This window comes from Bos mutus, chromosome 15, assembly GCF_027580195.1.
Source record: "Bos mutus isolate GX-2022 chromosome 15, NWIPB_WYAK_1.1, whole genome shotgun sequence".
NCBI classification, from domain to species: Eukaryota; Metazoa; Chordata; class Mammalia; order Artiodactyla; family Bovidae; genus Bos; species Bos mutus.
The window spans coordinates 62,456,976-62,475,469 of NC_091631.1; the positions used below are offsets into that span (position 1 = coordinate 62,456,976).

The window sequence follows — 18,494 nt, forward strand, 5'->3', positions numbered from 1 at the left end:
ACTGCTCTGAGCAGGCAGGAGACAGAGTCAGGCAACGTACAAATTTGCAACAAAGGGGTCGGGCAGTCTGACCATCGAAGATTATTGTTAAGTAAGGAAAACCAGGTATCAAGGAATTTAGCACCTTTCTATGTATGGGAAGATGCAAGAGTCTGGGATTATTGAAGTCATTTCTTTCATATGCATTCAGCTATCTGGGGCCAGCATCCTGCAATTTTACAAAAGTATTCTTTTCTCTCTTGAATTCCCTTACGGCTCACCAGCTCACACTGGAGGACGGTAATCGCTGATGACTGTAACATCCCTAAGTTCCTTGGGTAGAGAGTGGTGTCATTTGTTGGCAGGGCTCAGAAATTCACATTTGGAGGGCTGGAATTGCAGATAGTGATGACATTTCTTGCTAGCTGATATGGCAGGAAATATTTCATTTCACACTATCCCTTCTTTCCCAACCAAAGATAATCTCCATCCTAAATCCTTCTTTCACCATTTCCTTGCTGTCATTTTGGTATAGTGTTGTACCTGTATACATTTCTAAAACTTATATTTTATTATTATTTTTTTAAAAACTGTTTTAAAAGTGTATGTTATGAATAATCTGTTGGGATTTATTTATACCCCCCATATCGCATTGCTAAGATTCATCCGTATTGTTGCCTGATGCTGCAAAACACTCCCTTTTGCTTCATATAATATTCTTTCCTGTGAGTATACCACAGTTTATGTTCTCATTCCATTGAGGGGCATTTGGGCTTTTTTCTATGTGTTTTGGAATAGTGAACAGGAGTTTTAGGAACATTCTTCTACTGTCTCCTGTTGATCACTTGTAAGAGCTTCTTAATACATACACATGCACACACACATACACCTATGAGAGGAATTGCTGCATTAGAGGGTATGTGATTGTTCAACTTTATAAAGTAAATGCCAAACTTTTTCCAAAGTGTTTGTATGAACTTATACTCCCACCAGCTGAATATGAGAAATCCTGTGAAACAAATATCCTAGCATTTGATGTTATCATACTTTAAGATTTTTACAATCAAGTGAATGTAAAAGAGTATCTTAATTTGTGTATCCCTGATCAGTAATGAAGCTGGGTCTCTGTGTATGTTTATTGGCTTTGTTTCTACTTTTGAGAAAGACTCGTATTACCTGTGAAATACCCATCTTTTGCTATTACTTTTATATCAAGTGGCATCTCTATGGGCTTCTTTTATGGCTCAGCTGGTAAAGAATCTGCCTGCAATGTGGGAGACCTGGGTTCCATCCTGGGTTAAGAAGATCCCCTGGAGAAGGGAGAGGCTACCCACTCCAGTATTCTGGCCTGGAGAATTCCATGGCCTGTATAGTTCATGGGGTCGCAAAGACACAACTGAGTGACTTTCACACACACATACATAATGCAATTTACATAGATTTTTAAAGATGCCACCTGAGAGCTTAAAAAATTGGAGCTTGTATCAGGTTCCCCACTAATGCTCATTTACTTCTCCTTGCCTGATACTGGCAGTTCCAGTTGAAAAGGTTGAGAGTGGTTGAGACCTGGCAGGCATAAATTAGGAGCAAATGAAGCAGACCAAGGAGGAAAGTGAGTTTTTCTGGTTTAAGGTCTGAGGAATGTTGAAAGACTGTCATGACTCACTCCTTTACACCTCCCTTCTCCTCCCAGACCCAATCCTCAGGAACTTTCAGACTTAGATTCCTATTTTCTTTTGGTGCCTGGTTGGTGTTTGAATAGTGTATTAATTTTTTTGTTAGCTGAGAAATCCAGCTGACCACTGTTGTAGGTAAAAAGGAAGATTTATGACTTTGCAGAATTCAAGGAGGGTTTAAGTGCCAAACCACAGAGAGCAGAGAAGCACATGGAGCCAGGAACCCAAACCACAGTGGGATTCTCTGCCTGTCTCTTTATTTGTGCTTTGCTGTCTCTGTTGATTTCATTCTTCTAACTGCAGACCAGTTGATTTTCTTCATTTGAGGATTACATCTTACCATTTAAAACACACAAAACAGAAAACAACAAAACCCTCAAATTTTGAAATCCATATTTTTGTTTTGATAATCCACAACGGATATACATTTAGATTTTTCAATGGTTAAAAAAACACAGTTCTTCAAAACTTCCTATTCAGCCTCAGCCTCAATGGGTAGGCAGTATTAGGAATTTAAAATTTTGTGGGTGGTGGCTTCTTGGTTGCCGATGGAGAACAGGGTTAGTCTGTTTTCTTCCATGCCTTTGCCAGACTGGGCTGGGTAGAGATATGGTTGTACGTCCGTCACAGGATTTTAAACTCTAGCCATCTAGACTCTTGAAACTGCAGTGTGCTAATTACCCAGTACTGATCCCATCCTTCTGAGTTTACCCTTCCCCCATCCCTGTCCCCAGCTTGTCAGCCCTCCTGGAGCTCCTGTTCCTGACCTTAGAGGGTGTTTCACATCGGTTGCCCTTTTTGGAATTCTCACACAGGAGTCTGGGGAGAGGGAGAATCCGAGAGGTGGGAGGCCACATCCTCTACGTATTGCCCACAGTTAGTGCTTCTCCAGCGCCTTCTTGTTCGCGTCCCTGGTGGCTCAGTAGGTAAGGAATCCGCCCGCAATGCAGGAGACCCAGCTTCGATCCCTGGGTGGGGAAGATCTCCTGCAGAAGGCAATGGCAACCCACTCCAGTGTTCTTGCCTGGAGAATCCCAGGGAGAGAGGACCCTGGCGGACTGCAGTCCATGGGGTCGCAAAGGGTTGCACACAACTGAATGACTAACACTTTCACTTTAACCTCCCCCTTGTGGGCTGTAGGACTCAAGTTTCTCTGACCTGTGTCCAGATAGAATAGGTGAGTTGAATATGTGTTTCAGACTTTCTGTTTTCAGCCAATCAAAATTGGAGGGCAGAGAGAGGATACTATAAATAGATTTTTTGTCTTTCTTAATTTCATTAGAACACCCCCTTATTAAAATAATTGTGGAACATATAATCAAATGGATGTGTTAATGCTCATTGTTAGAGATTCAGGGTAATTTGTATCAGTTGATCTCCTTGCATGGTATCATAATCCTCAACATTGTATACTTCATTTTTGTTATTATCAGAGAGGTAATATGTAGGATGGGAAAATACAAACTCAGAACAGCTGAAACTCAGTTTCTTACCTATTCAGTTGTACTTGTAATCCCTTTCTCACAAAAGCTTTTATGAGATTTAAATGAAACAACATATATAAGCACTTGGTATGACACCTGACACACAGTTATTTTTATTGTCTCCTCAATCTTGTTAGGATAATAAGAAAAGGATTTTGAGTCCTTAATAAATGCTGTCCTTGGTTTCAGTTACACATGGTCAACTGAGGCCTGAACACATTAAATGGAACATTCCAGAAATAGTTCATAAGTTCTAGATTGCATGCTGCTCTGAGTAGTGTGGTAAAATCCTGTGCTGTCTGCTGCATCCACCTGGGATTTGATTCATCCCTTTGTTCTGCTCTCCTGCCCATTAGTCACTTGTGGCATCTTGATTATCAGACTATTTTTGTGTCCATGTCACCATTATGTTACTTAAAAACGGCCCACAAATGTAAGAGTAGTGATGCTGGCGGTTTGGATATAGCACAGGGAAGCCATAAGGTATTTTCTTTAATTAACATGGTGAAAGTTCTCTGTTTAATGAGGGAAGAAGCTTGTCTGCTGAATTTGCTAAGATGTATGGCAAGAATGAATCTTCTGTGAAACTGTGAAGAAGGAAAAAGAAATGTGTGCTAGTTTTGCTGTTGCACCTCAAACTGCAAAAGTTACAGCCACAGTTGTTCCCTGGCGGCACAGTGATTACGAATCCGCCTTGCAGTGCAGGGAACGTGTGTTTGATCCTGACTGGGGAACTAAGATCCCACATGCTGCAGAGCAACTAAGCCCATGTGCCACAGTCACTGAGCCGGAACCTGTTCGCCACAATTGGAGAGCCCACTTGTAGCAACTGCTGAGCCCACAACTAGAGTCCCTGTGCTGCCGTGAAGATCCTGCGTGCTGCAACAGACTCGACAAACCCACATAGAGCAAATAAAACTTACAGCCACAGTGTGTGATAAATGCTTAGTTAAGATTAGATGGAAAACACATGAAATCTGTACTGTAAAATATTCTGAGAGAGCTCACATTCACATAACTTTTATTACAATATATTGTTATAATTGATCTATTCTATTAGTTACTGTTGTTAATCTCTTCCTTCATGTATAAATTAATTTTATCATGAGTATGTATGTATAGGAAAAAACATAGCATGTGTAGGGTTCAGTACTATATACATTTTCAGTCTTCCCCTGGGATTCTTGGAATGTATCCTTCATAGATAAAGGGGAGAGGGCTACTGTACTTCCAGTATAACAATTATTATAGGCCACATTGCTTGGGCTGCTCCCCAGGTTCTACTGTTTACTAGCTGTATAATATTGGACAAGTTGCTTAATGTCTTGTGCTTCAGTTTGTTTATATATAAATAGCAAAAAAAATATTACCTACCTTATAGGATTGTTGGGAGGATTACGTGAATTAGAATTATGAAATTGTTAGAACAGTGCTTGGTAAGAAATGTGCACTTAACAAGTGTCAGATATTATTGTTACTGTGAACAGTAATAATAGTAATGGTAACAATAGTAACAGCAGTAATAGCAACAGTACTGGATATTATATGAATGTAAGGGGAAGGCACAAAAATCCCCATGATACACTTTATGCATTTATAATCTAGTAAAACAAATGAAACAGGAATATAAAACACTACAGACATAATGTAGAAAATGGGAAGGAGAGTTACAAGGCAAATGCTGTAGGAATTGAGGGATAATTATTCTAGAACTGTGCACCCTTCTTACTATCTTTCTTCCCACAATTATTTCATTTTCTTAGCATAGCAGAATGGAAAGAACATAGGCTTTAGAATCTTATTTTAATTTTAATCTAGTGTTACTGCAAGGCTTCCCTGGTGGCTCATATAGTAAAGAATCTGCCTGTAATGCAGGAGACCCGAGCTTTATTCCTGGGTCAAGAAGTTCCCCCAGAGAAGGAAATGGCAACCCACTCTGATATTCTTGCTTGGAGAAGTCCATGGACAGGGGAGCCTGGTGGGCTACAGTCCATGGGGTTGCAAAGAGTTGGACATGACTGAGCGACTTTAACTTTCCTAGTGTTACTATTTATTTGTCAAAACTTGGTTAAAGGACTTTGAACTTTGGCAAAAGAATACCTACATTTTAGGTTTGTATGAAAATCCGTTAATATATGTAAAAGCTCAGTACAGTGATTGGCACTTGTCTCCCTTTTATTGTATAGAGGGTGAGTATTAATATATTTCCCCTGTATTCCTGACTATCTTAGAGTCATGCAGGACATGATATGTAAGAGGAAATCTCTGGCTTTCCAACTGTACTTTTGTTCATTTACATAAAACTAGTTCAATAGTTTCTGGTTTGATGGCATGGTTTCAGTTTTTTCCCAGCAAATGATGAAAGTGTTTTAATCCAGGATGGCTCCTGATCCACTTTGTTTGCGGTTACTTAATAGGCTTTTTACTTGATATGATTATCTTGTTACTAAGGCCATTCATTGGGTTGGATGTAAAGAGTTAAATAACATTATGATTCAAATATTAAGTGTCATATGCAACGAACTTGACTTGGTGCCCTAGTTTCCTATTGTTGTTATAACAGATTACTACAAATTTAGTGACTGAAAACAACAGATTTATTATCTTACCGTTCCTTAGGGCAGAAATCTGACACAGGTCTCACTGGGCTAAAAAGCAAGACATCAGCTGGGTTGTGTTCTTCTCTGGAGGCTCTAGGGAGAGTGGCTAGCCTTACCTCTTCACTTTCTGGAGGATGCCTGCATTCCTTGGTTTTGGCCCCATCTTCAAAACCAGCAACTTTGCTTCTCTTGGACTCTTTTTATGTGGTCATACCACCCTCAACCACGGATGGAATAGGGTCTTCCTTTTAAGGACTCATCTCAAGGTACTTAACCATAATTACATCTGCAAAATCCCTTTTGCCCAAAGGAAAAAACTGTATTTTCCTACCTCAGTATTTCTGACAACAAATGTGGGGGTGGTGCTTGTGGTTTTCTCACATCAAGAAATTTACCAGCTCTTCAGACACAAATTGGGTGTACTACAATTTAGTTATGATACTGTTTGGACTTAGTGCAGACTCCACAGGCACTTTTCAGGTGGCTCAGTGGTAAAGAATGCTCCTGCAAAGCAAGAACATGGGTTCAATCCCTAGTTTGGAATGGGTTTTATCTAAAGTGCCTCCTAACTTGCTTTGCTTGCAGGCAGGCATGGAATTCTGGCAATGTCCAGGCAAGTCAGAAGCCGATCACAGGCCTGCTCTCCTGCTTCTGAAGCTTGAACAAAACTTCCTCCATTTCAATTTCCCTAACATGCCCCCACCTCCCAACCTTCCATTTCAGACACAAGTCATGAGTCCCAGGTTGTTACCTTGTATTTCTGCTGATCAATCTAAGGTTAATGAATGTTTTCATTGGCGACCCCATGGACTGTAGTCCATCAGACTTCTCAGTCCATTGAATTCTCCAAGCAAGAATACTGGAGTGGATAGCTGTTCTCTTCAGGGGATGTTCCCAACCCAGGGATTGAATCTGGGTCTCCCTGATTTGCTACAGACCCTTTAGGACCTTAGCCACCAGGGAAGCCCCCATTATGTAGCAAAGTGATTAATTCACTGGTCAGTAGTGATTAACACAACCTCCAGCCTCTTTCCTCTTCCTTGGGAGTGGAGCTGAAAGTTCTAGCCCTCTAATTACTGGCTGGTTCCCCTGGCAACCAGTCCTCTACCCTTAGGGGCTTTCTTAAAGTCATATTATTAACATAAACTCTGGCGTGGTTTAAAGGGCCTATTACAAATAACAAAAAATGATTCTTTCTTCTTTATTACTCTGGAGCTATTTCAGGATCTGGAGACCAACAAACAAAAAAAGGTGGTCCTTTCACTTTCTCTGTCTCCAAAATCACTGTAGATGGTGACTGCAGCCATGAAATTAAAATTTGATGCTTGCACCTTGGAAGAAAAGCTATGACAAACCTAGACAGCATATTAAAAAGCAGAGACATTACTTTGCTGACAATAGTCAAAGCTATGGTTTTTCCAGTAGTTATGTGTGAATGTGAGAGTTGGACTATAAAGAAGGCTGAGCATCAAATAATTGATGCTTTTGAACTGTGGAGTTGGAGAAGACTCTTGAGAGTCCTTTGGACTGCAAGGAGATCCAACCAGTCCATCCTAAAGGAAATCAATCCTGAGTATTCATTGTAGCGACTGATAATGAAGCAGAAGCTCCAATACTTTGGCCACCTGATGCAAGAAGCCGACTCATTAGAAAAGACCCTGATGCTGGGAAAGATCAAAGGCAGAAGAAAGGGACGACGGAGGATGAGATGGTTGGATGGTATCACCAATTCAATGGACATGAGTTTGAGCAGGCTCTGGGAGATGGTGAAGGTCAGGGAAGCCTGGTGTGCTGTAGTCCATAGGGTCACAAAGAGTCGGAAATGACTGAGCGACTGAACAACAACTCTCTTTTAAAAAAATTAGTTAATTAATTAGGCTGCCTCGGGTCTTAGTTGCAGCATGCTGGATCTTCTATCGTTTTCACGGCCTGTGAAATCTTGCTTTAGTTGAGGGCATGTGGGATCTAGTTCCCTGACCTGGGATGGAACCCAGCCCTCAAAAGTTGGGAATGCAGAGTCTTTGCTACTGGATCACCAGGGAAGTCCCCTTTCAGTCTTATCATTTAGGAAATTATAAGGACTTTAGGATTTGGCCAGGAACCAAGACTAAAATATATATTTCTTATATCATAATATTGTACCATGTAGGTGAACTATTCATAGGTTGCAGGGTACTAGGGCATGGAGATGTTTCGGGAGACATTATTCTGTCTAGTACATTTGGTGATAGAGTCTAAAATTGGTTCCAGTTTAAAAAAAAATAACTTTAGAGCACAGAGACTATCTGGACGCTGGTACAAATGTAAGCAATAATTCATAAAATATCAAGAAAACATTTCTCAACTCATCTAACCCTCACCTTTGCACATGGTCCGTGTTTGAAATAATCAACCAATAATTGGTTCTCTTTTTAGGTTGTTCCACAGGTTTGAAAGAGATTTGGTAGCTGCTAATTTCTTTGGATGAGCTGCATCTCTAGGCTTCAGGCATGCTGGAGAATTCATAATACCATTTTCTGCTGGTACCTATAAGCAGATAAGGCAGAGGGTCCCTGGAGAAAGAGAACCAGACATGGTTTTCTTGACATTAGAGCAAGACCTAAGCTATTTTGTGATCTAAGCCTGACCACAATCCTTGATCAGGTCTCAGTATTTAATGATCTTAAGGACAAAAGAACAAATGTGTTTTTAGGCAAGAAAAGTAACAATAGCTAAGGAATAAATCAGTTATAAAGACTCCCAGTTATGTTTCAGTGGTAAAGATAGCCAGTATGTGGGTTCTTGGTCTGTTTTGTGGAACTGACCCCTCCTCCAACCACATGCTCAACCACCAGATCTACTGGAATCTAAGGAATGATGATGTTGACCTTTTCTGACACTGGAGATTTCAGTCAAATAAAGCTTGAACTTTGTCAACCTTAGTCCCAATTCTATGCTGAATTCTTCTCTGCTTAAGTCCCTTCATGAATTTTTGTGAATCCTCAGCTTCAAGCTTCTCCAGCTTTGTTGTTGGTGAGACACTGCTTTGGGAAAGATACCTGTTGTTCTTACTCGCTGCAAGTAGTAATCCTTCCTTCTCCTACTCCTGGGCTTTTGGCTGTGTCTTTTGGCTTAACACCCACTAAGAAGTGATACCAATTTTCAGGTAGCAGAACAGTTCCTATTCCCTTTCTCTTAACCTGAGCAGCTTGACGAAGTCAGGGAATAGGAATAGGAAAGGGAATAGGAACTCCTGTTCTGTTATCTGAAAACTGGGATCACTTCTTAATGGGTGTTAAGTCAAAAGACACAGCCAAAAGCCCTAGAGCGGGAGGGAAGGATTAGGAAATAGCAATCCACTTGAGTGATTCTTGCCTGGAGAATTCCATGGACAGAGGAGCCTGGCAGGCTACAGTCCATAGGGTCACAAAGAGTCAGACACGACTGAGTGACTATCACTCACTCACTCAATTGTTTCTTTACTGTTTTTCTTCACTGTTGTATTGTGAATTTCATGAAGGCAGGCTCTCTATTATTTTTCTATATTCCGAGAGTCTGATATGGTATCAGGAACTAAAAAAAAATTTGCCGAATTGAAAAGAGTACTAATAAGAAGATGGTAATAAAGGTCACTGTGGGTTGTAGCAGTTACCTGCCAGGTTGGACTATTTTCACTAAGCAGTCTCTAGGTAGGAGTAGTATACTACTGCAAAGCCTAGCCCACTCCTGAAAAAAAGACCCAGGTATAAACTTGATTAGATCATCGATGAAGAATTGATGCTTTTGAACTGTGGTGTTGGAGAAGACTCTTGAGAGTCCCTTGGACTGCAAGGAGGTCAAACCAGTCTGTCCTAAAGGAAATCAGTCCTGAATGTTCATTGGAAGGACTGATGTTGAAACTGAAACTCCAATACTTTGGCCACCTGATATGAAGAACTGACTCATTGGGAAAGACCCTGATGCTGGGAAAGATAAAAGGCAGGAGGAGAAGGGGTTTAGAGGGTGTGATGGTTGACTGGCACCACTGACTTAATGGACATAAGTTTAGCAAGCTTCGGGAGATGGTGAAGGACAGGGAAACCTGGCATGCTGCAGTCCATGGGGTCGCAAAGAGTCGGACGTGACTGAGTAACTGAACTGAACTGAGATAGATCAGCTCCCTATCTGATCAAGCTGCAGCTTTCTATTACAGGTGCAGTTACTGAAAAATACCTCAAGTGGCTATTTTCTCCATCCATGCTTCTCTGTTTGTGTGAGGATGTCGGTGTATGTGTGTGTGTGTATCTTTCTGTTTTTGCTTAACTCTAATTTTCTATAGGACTTAATATTGGTGTCTTTCTCATATTGGCTGTGGGATGATATTGCAATGATTAGAGTTGACAGGTATTGCCAAAATTCACAGACCTCAGTATTGTGCACAGTATTTATTAAATTGCTTGGCATGTGTTTGGATATATTTGCAAATAAAATTCTGAGAAATATGTAAACTAATTATAATTCTATAATAACTGATTTAATTCTATGCAAACTGAGTCTATAGTTATTATGGAATATTTTATCTAATATAAAACATATGGGAAAATATAATTTGAAGTCATATTCAATGATTAGATGAGAAGTCAGGCATTTATAGAAAGAGATGGCATTAGCATTATCCAATTTGTATTTTTGCCACCTTATCCATTTTCGTCAGATATTTGGTTAGAGAAAAAATAAGAAAAGATGAATTTTCTACTTTAAGTTATTTTAACAGAATCACATAGGAGGGAACATAGTGGGCTAGCAGAAGCACTTTATTTGTGCTGGGGCCTTGTATTTTGTACCTAATTCTGCTACTTTTGAACCAGCATCAGTTAGGTGATCCATTTCATCGCTCTCAGCCTCAGTTTCTTCATCTGTAACTCCACAGCACTGTCAAATTGATCAAAAATCAAACAAGGTAGAGAGAAGTTTTTGTATCTTGCAATGCACTATAAAAAACATAAAGTAAGTATTTTGATGGGGTTCTTTAGCATGAATGTAATAAAATAATACTTGATGGTGACAGATGAGTCCACCTTAGCACAAGGATTCAAAATGAAGAGTCAAAGAAGTCTTCTAACGTTAGTCTGCACGGGCTCTTCTGGTCCCTTCAGACTCTCAGGTTTTTAAAGAAAGAACATAGATTAAAAAAAAATAGATTTCTCATTGTTAGAAAACTTGCTATGTACAAATTTGATAAAGAAGAAAACAACCAAAGTCCTATGAACCCACTCAAATGCTCTGTTAATTTTAAGGTTCAATCAGATAATTTGATCCATCTACCAATCTAGTTGTTGATTTCTTACCCCTTTCACTAGTATCCTTTGGCTCTAGGCCCTTTCATGTTTCTGCAGAGTCAGAATGGAATGAGAGTTTCAGGAACTAGAAGAGAGTTGTTAAGGCTCAGAGGTTGAAGTTAATTTTGGTTGAATACATCTTGAGTTACAACCAAAGAGAGTGGATGTAATTCTGGTCCTTGCTGGACCTACACCCATCCTAAGTTTGCTCTTCTCCAAACCTCGTTGTATTGTCATAGAGTACCACAAAAGTGGTTAGCTTTCCCCTCCCCTTCCAGGGTAAGAAGTTCACCATGACATATGGTGATGGTAAGTAGAGAAAAATGTTTTGCTAATTTTGAAGTGCCTTATTCTATTATTCTGTTTAATAGTAATACATAGAAGAAAATATAATAGGTGCTATGATTTATGGGGCAACTTTTGGACACACTTGCTTCATTACTTCATTAAATGATAGATTGTGGTTATGGCAAAATTTTATGAACATCCTTCTAGAATTGTAGATAAGAAAGCTGATGGGGAGGGAGGTGGGAGAAGGGTTCAGGAGTGGAAACATGTGTACACCTGTGGTGGATTCATGTTGATGTATGGCAAAACCAATACAATATTGTAAAGTAATTAACCTCCAATTAAAATAAAAAAATCTTACCTCAAAAAAAAAAATTAAAAAAAAAAAAAGCTGATAGCTGAATCTCTGAATTCCTGTTCCTTAGGGGAATTTTATACTTCTGTATATCTGGAACATCATGGTCAGTTCATTTGGGTGTGGTTGGGCTCTAGATAAAGTGGGGCTCTTGCTGTTGAAACTTACATTTATACTTGAAAATAAATGTATTAATTTATAATGGGGGCTTCCCTAGTGGCTGAGATGGTAAAGAATCCCCCTGCAATGCAGGAGATGCAGGTTTGATCCTTGGGTTGAGAAGATCCCCTGGAGAAGGGATCTACACACTCACCAGTATTCTTGCCTGGAGAGTCTCAAGAATGGAGGAGCCTGGTTGGCTATAGTCCGTAGGGTCTCAAAGAGTTGGACAGGACTGAGTGACTAAGCACAACAATTTATAGCAAGAATTGTCACTGTTAAATTTGACAGCTGGTTACAGTGAAGTCATCCCAACTGAAAAATCTACTTAGGAACTACAAGATCTGATGTTGTTTGGTGAATCTAGGACAAAGACAAAAGAAAGTCTCCCCTTACTTCATGACGTCTTTTTTTCTACTCTTGGTATCCAAGCACTTAGGATTGATTGTCAGTGGACCCTTGCTCCTGTACAGGACTAGAGAAATGTAATACTTTGGCAAAAGCCTGCAACCTACAGTTCAGTTCAGTTGCTCAGTTGTGTCTGACTCTTTGTGACCCCATGGACTGCAGCACTCCAGGCTTCCCTGTCCATCACCAACTTCTGGAGCTTGCTCAGACTCATGTCTGTCTTGTTGGTGATGCCATCCAACCATCTCGTTCTCTGTCGTCCTCTTCTCCTGCCTTCTATCTTGCCCAGCATCAGGGTCTTTTCCAATGAGTCAGTTCTTTGCATCAGGTGGCCAAAGTATTGGAGTTTCACCTTCAGCATCAGTCCTTCCAGTGAATATTCAGGACTGATTTCCTTTAGGATGGACTGGTTGGATCTCCTTGCTGTCCAAGGGACTCTCAAGAGTCTTCTCCAACACCACAGTTCAAAACCATCAATTCTTCGGTGCTCAGCTTTCTTTATAGTCCAACTCTCACATCCATACATGACTACTGGTAAAGCCATGGCTTTGACTAGACAGACTTTTGTCGGCAAAGTAATGTCTGCTTTTTAATATACTGTCTAGGTTTGTCATAGTTTTTCTTCTAAGGAGCAAGTGACTTTTAATTTCATGGCTGCAGTCACCATCTGCAGTGATTTTGGAGCCCAAGAAAATAAAGTCTTTCACTGTTTCCATTGTTTCCCCATCTGTTTTCCATGAAGTGATGGGACCAGATGCCAACATCTTAGTTTTTTGAATGTAGAGTTTTAAGCCAGCTTTTTTACTCTCCTCTTTTGGTCTCATGAAGAGGCTCTTCAGTTCTTCTTCACTTTCTGCCATAAGGGTGGTGTCATCTGCGTATCTGAGGTTATTGATATTTCTCCTGGCAATCTTGATTCCAGCTTGTGCTTCATCCAGCCCAGCATTTCACCTGATGTACTCTGCATATAAGTAAAATAAACAGGGTGACAATATACAACCTTGATGTACTCCTTTCCCAATTTGGAACCAGTCCTTTGTTACATGTCCAGTTCTAACTATTGCTTCTTGATCTGCATACAGATTTCTCAGGAGGCAGGTAAGGTGGTGTGTTATGCCTGTCTCTTGAAGAATTTTCCTCAATTTCTTGTGATCCACACAGTCAAAGGCTTTAGTGTAGTCAATAAAGCTGAAGTAGATGTTTTTCTGGAATTCTCTTGCTTTTTCTATGATCCAGTGCATGTTGGCAATTTGATCTCTGGGTTCCTCTGCCTTTTCTAAATCTAGCTTGCACATCTGGATATTCTCAATTCAGGTACTGTTGAAGTCTAGCTTGGAGAATTTTGAGTACTACTTGGCTAGCATGTGAGATGAATGCAAATGTGCGGTAGTTTGAACATTCTTTGGCATTGCCTTTCTTAGAGATTGGAATGAAACTGACCTTTTCCAGTCCTGTGACCACTGCTGAGTTTTCCAGATTTGCTGGCATATTGAGTGCAGCACTTTAACAGCATCATCTTTTAGGATTTGAAATGCCTCAGCTGGATTTCCATCACTTCCACTAGCTTTGTTTGTAGTGATGCTTCCTAAGGCCCACTTGACTTCGTACTACAACCTATCTGGTGAGCCAAATACATACTAAATAGAATACTATATGAGACATTTTATTAGATCAGCAATCTAGGTTTTCCTCCATTATAAACCTGTTTTCATTACTTCTCTCCTGAGAATTTTATATTTTGAAACTTTTAAAACTTGTATTTGTTAAATAATAATGAATTTTTTTCCCCTCTCTCTCTTTTAACTAATCAGATACTAAAGCTTCTGATTAGTAAGAGAAAATGAGTGTTCCTACATTTGGTTGGTATAACTATAACTGAAAGTAAGTAAATGTGATATTTGAGTTTATCTGAATAGTCTTATCATGGGTAAATGTGAGGTTTATGTTAGGCTTAAAAAAATTATGGGAACATTTAAATAAAAGTAGAGACTATTACCTGCTGTGATATACAGATCAACCAATAATTATCAGCTCATTTCTTTCATACTTCTCCACTTCGCCCTTCCTGGATCATCCTAAAGTAAATCTCAAGCATCATATAATTTCATGCATAAATATTTCAGTATTAATCTCAAAATGTAAGATAAGGACTTAAGAAACATAGTCATAGTACTATTATTCCACCTAAAAATTAGCAATAATTCCTTACTATCATATAGCTAGTCTCTTCAGTTCAGTTCAGTCTCTCAGTTGTGTCTGACTCTTTGTGACCCCATGAATTGCAGCACACCAGGCCTCCCTGTCCATCACCAACTCCTGGAGTTCACTCAAACTCACATCCATCGAGTTGGTGATGCCATCCAGCCATCTCATCCTCTGTTGTCCCCTTCTCCTCCTGCCCCTAATCCCTCTTAGCATCAGAGTCTTTTCCAATGAGTCAACTCTTCGCATGAGGTGGCCAAAGTACTGGAGTTTCAGCTTTAGCATCATTCCTTCCAAAGAAATCCCAGGGCTGATCTCCTTTAGAATGGACTGATTGGATCTCCTTGCAGTCCAAGGGACTCTCAAGAGTCTTCTCCAACACCACAGTTTAAAAGCATAAATTCTTCGGTCTTCAGCTTTCTTCACAGTCCAACTCTCACATTCATACATGGCCACTGGAAAAACCATAGCCTTGACTAGACGGATCTTTGTTGGCAAAGTAAGGTCTCTGCTTTTGAATATGCTATCTAGATTGGTCATAACTTTCCTTCCTAGGAGTAAGCGTCTTTTAATTTCATGGCTGCAATCACCATCTGCAGTGATTTTGGAGCCCAAAAAAATAAAGTCTGACACTGTTTCCACTGTTTCCCCATCTATTTCCCATGAAGTGATGGGACCAGATGCCATGATCTTCATTTTCTGAATGTTGAGCTTTAAGCCAACTTTTTCACTCTCCTCTTTCACTTTCATCAAGAGGCTTTTTAAGTTTCCCCAATTATAACTTAATTTTAAAAATAGTTTGTTTATATAAAGATGCACATAAGTACCATGCATTTTTAAAGATTGTTATATCTACATCTCTTCCTTCTATATGTTTCCTCTTCCTCTTGGCTCTTTTCTATTGTCTTTTTCTTTTTTTGACTCTTTTATTCTTGCAGTTTATTTATTTTTTTGGTTCTCAAAATTCATTCTTTATTTTGATATAAAAAATAAGCCCTTCAACTTGTAAAGAGTGTCACTTTTTTCATATTGTTTATTGTTGTAGAGCAAACTTATAGAATAAGACTATCTGTTGCCAGCTCCAAGGATGTCTCATATAGTTTAGAAAAAAAGTCATTGTTACTTAGACTCAGACAAGCATCAGTGTGGAGAAAGGAGTAGCTAATCTGATTTTTTTCATACTTTTACTAAATCATAACTAGAAAAGCTAGTAGTTGGGATGACAGATAATTACGCCAGAATTTGGTAGTGGTGGTAAAACCAGGTACCTGAAAGCCAGCTAAATTATAAAAACATGACCTTTTTTCACCATTCTTCCATTTCTGGAGTTCAAGAGCTGTGTTTGATACCCCTGTAGGCTAACAATAGGCTTGAGTTATAATGTGTAGATTCCTTTTGATTATAGTTGCCAAGGAAATCTTTAAATTCTTGAGGGTTTGACTTGTCTTGGAAAGAAGTAAGTTAGGCGGCAGACTGCTGATCTGGATTTGCTTAAATGGAAAACATTTACACTAGGAGTCCAGCTGATAGGCTGTTGAAATCACCAGGCTTGTACTGATCAGCGAGTTCCGTCAGCTAATCGGGACACCATCTCCAGATCTTTAAGTGACATGTTTGAAGTTCTCGTGGTAAAGTTGTGGCCTTGATGCCGTTCGCTCTGGTTATCTTCTTTGATTTTTAATGCCTAGCATTCTGCAGCAGCTGTAGCAGCCACAGCATAGTAAAATTTTGCCACAAAGCCTGCCTTACTGACCTTCAGCTGCCTGACAAATTCACTGTGCTGTTGCTCAGCCCAACCTCAGAACCATTTATCCCGAAGATGCAACTGGCACTCAAAGATACAAGATAGTGTGTTTGCTCCAGACACACTGAGCCGCTCCAGACTTTCAAGCAGTGGCTGTAATTTTCCCAATACTGTCTTAGCTACCAGGTTCTGTTGGAAAGGTTCACACTGAGAACCCGACCAGCTGGCAAACCAGGAAAGGATACACTTCATCTTCTGGGAAGTGATGTAAGACATGGGGGAGGGGAAGAGTTAGAAGTGTCTGTGACAGAGGATAAGGGAGAAGGGCAGGGGAGCGGCATTGAAGAGGAAGATGATTCCAGGGGCACCCTCCCCTTTCCTCTCACAGGGTACCTGGAGACCATCACAAGAATGCTTGGACTCCAACTATTGTGCTTCTGTTTTCTGAAAACTTATAAGAAAGGCCAGTCAGGCAACCCAGGCACGTCTGGTCTCTTGCAGTTTATTTTTAAAGAGACAGTTCATATGTGCTAGAGAGTTTTCCACACTCTGGGTTTTGCTGACTGTATCTTTCCGGTGGGTTTACAGTATTTCCTTCTCAGAATAATGTTTTTAAATGCAAAAAATAAAATGCATAGGATTATAGAGGAAACCCATTATCTCTATTTAGGTATTAAATTATTAAAAACACAATATGATGTTAATATATGTGCTCTCTTAAAAAAATATGTTAGATTAAAGATCTCACAATGGGTCTTTAACTACCATCATTTTGGAGTAGTAATGATGTTTTGAAATTCCAGCCAACAGTTGTCATATGATATGAAAATATCTGTAAAATCTTTGGCAGCAAAGTTATAGGCACCGCTAATAGTAATATCTCTATAATTTGTTACCTATGTTTGCAATCGAAGGGAATTTAAACTTCAGTTTAATGTTACTGAAGATCAGGATGTATTTTTTACCCATCCAAGTTCATGTATTTCCCAGAATATTTTCATGGGCCTGATTCATGGACCCCTATTAAAAACTTTGTGGTCCTACAATTTTGGCAAGACAGTTTTGTAGATACTGTGTACTGTCTTCAGGAAGTGCATAATGTTTGCATGTCTTTTTTCTTTCTGTTATGTTAGGAGCTATAAAGTTTTATTGCCTAGATTCATTATTTTATCAGGAGTTGTAAAGTTATATTGTCTTTCTGTCATTCCATGTTTATTTATTATATACGTATTTCTACAAAGATGAATTTCCTGTCATCAACTCATTGCTCTGAGGTATAATTTGTATAGGAAGGGCAGGATAAATGTTTGCTTCTTTCCATTTACTAGTTTTCAAAATAATGGATTGGTTCCCTGTGTGTGTGTGTGCTAAGTCACTTCAGTTGTATCCAGCTCTTTGTGACCCTATGGAGTAGCCCGTAATCCTCTGTCCTTGGGATTCTCCAGGCAAGAATACCAAAGTGGGTTGCTATGCCCTTTTCCAGGGGATCTTCCTGACCCAGGGATTGAACCTGAGTTTCCTGCACTGCAGGTGGATTCTTTAGCCACTGAGCCACCTGGGAAGCCCAGATTGGTTCCCTGTTGCTGCTGCTAAGTCACTTCAGTTGTGTCCGACTCTGTGCGACCCCATAGGTGGAAGCCCACCAGGCTCCCCTGTCCCTGGGATTCTCCAAGCAAGAACACTGGAGTGGGTTGTCATTTCCTTCTCCAATGCATGAAAGTGAAAAGTGAAAGTGAAGTCGCTCAGTCGTGTCTGACTCTTAGCAATCCCATGGACTGCAGCCCACCAGGCTCCTCCGTCCATGGGGTTTTCCAGGCAAGAGTACTGGAGTGGGTTGCATTGCCTTCTTCGGATTGGTTCCCTAGCATCCACCAAAGATGGCCAATTGTAGGCAGATAGATTGGGGGTTTCCCAGAGAAAGAGAACCAGGAATGATTTTCCTTTTCTTTCTTAATAACACGAATTTTATTTATTTATTTACCTTTGGTTGTGCTGTGTCTTTGCTGCTGCACACTCAGGCTTTCTCTAGTTGCAGAGAGCGGGGCCTGCTCTTGGTTGCACAGGCTTCTCATTGCTGTGCAGTCTCTTGTTGCAGAGCACGGGCTCCAGGTGTGCAGGCTCCAGGAGTTGCAGCTCACGGGCCCAGTAGTGGTGGATGGGCTCAGTTGCCCTGTGGCATGTGGGATTCCCCCGACCAGGGATCTAACCCGTGTCCCTGCATTGGCAGGCAGATTCTTTACCACTGCACCATCAGGAAAGCCCTGCTTCACGGATTCAAACATACTAGAGGCATTTCAATCCA

At 40.2% G+C, this 18,494-nt stretch overlaps 1 protein-coding gene and 1 pseudogene across 2 annotated transcripts in view; one reads left to right on the forward strand and one right to left on the reverse strand.

The window, feature by feature from the left end:
* Positions 1-18,494, forward strand: part of SLC35F2 (solute carrier family 35 member F2) — a 58,427-nt gene that overhangs the window by 7,921 nt on the left and 32,012 nt on the right. The window lies entirely within an intron of this gene.
* Positions 16,133-16,596, reverse strand: LOC106701237 (uncharacterized protein C14orf119-like; annotated as a pseudogene).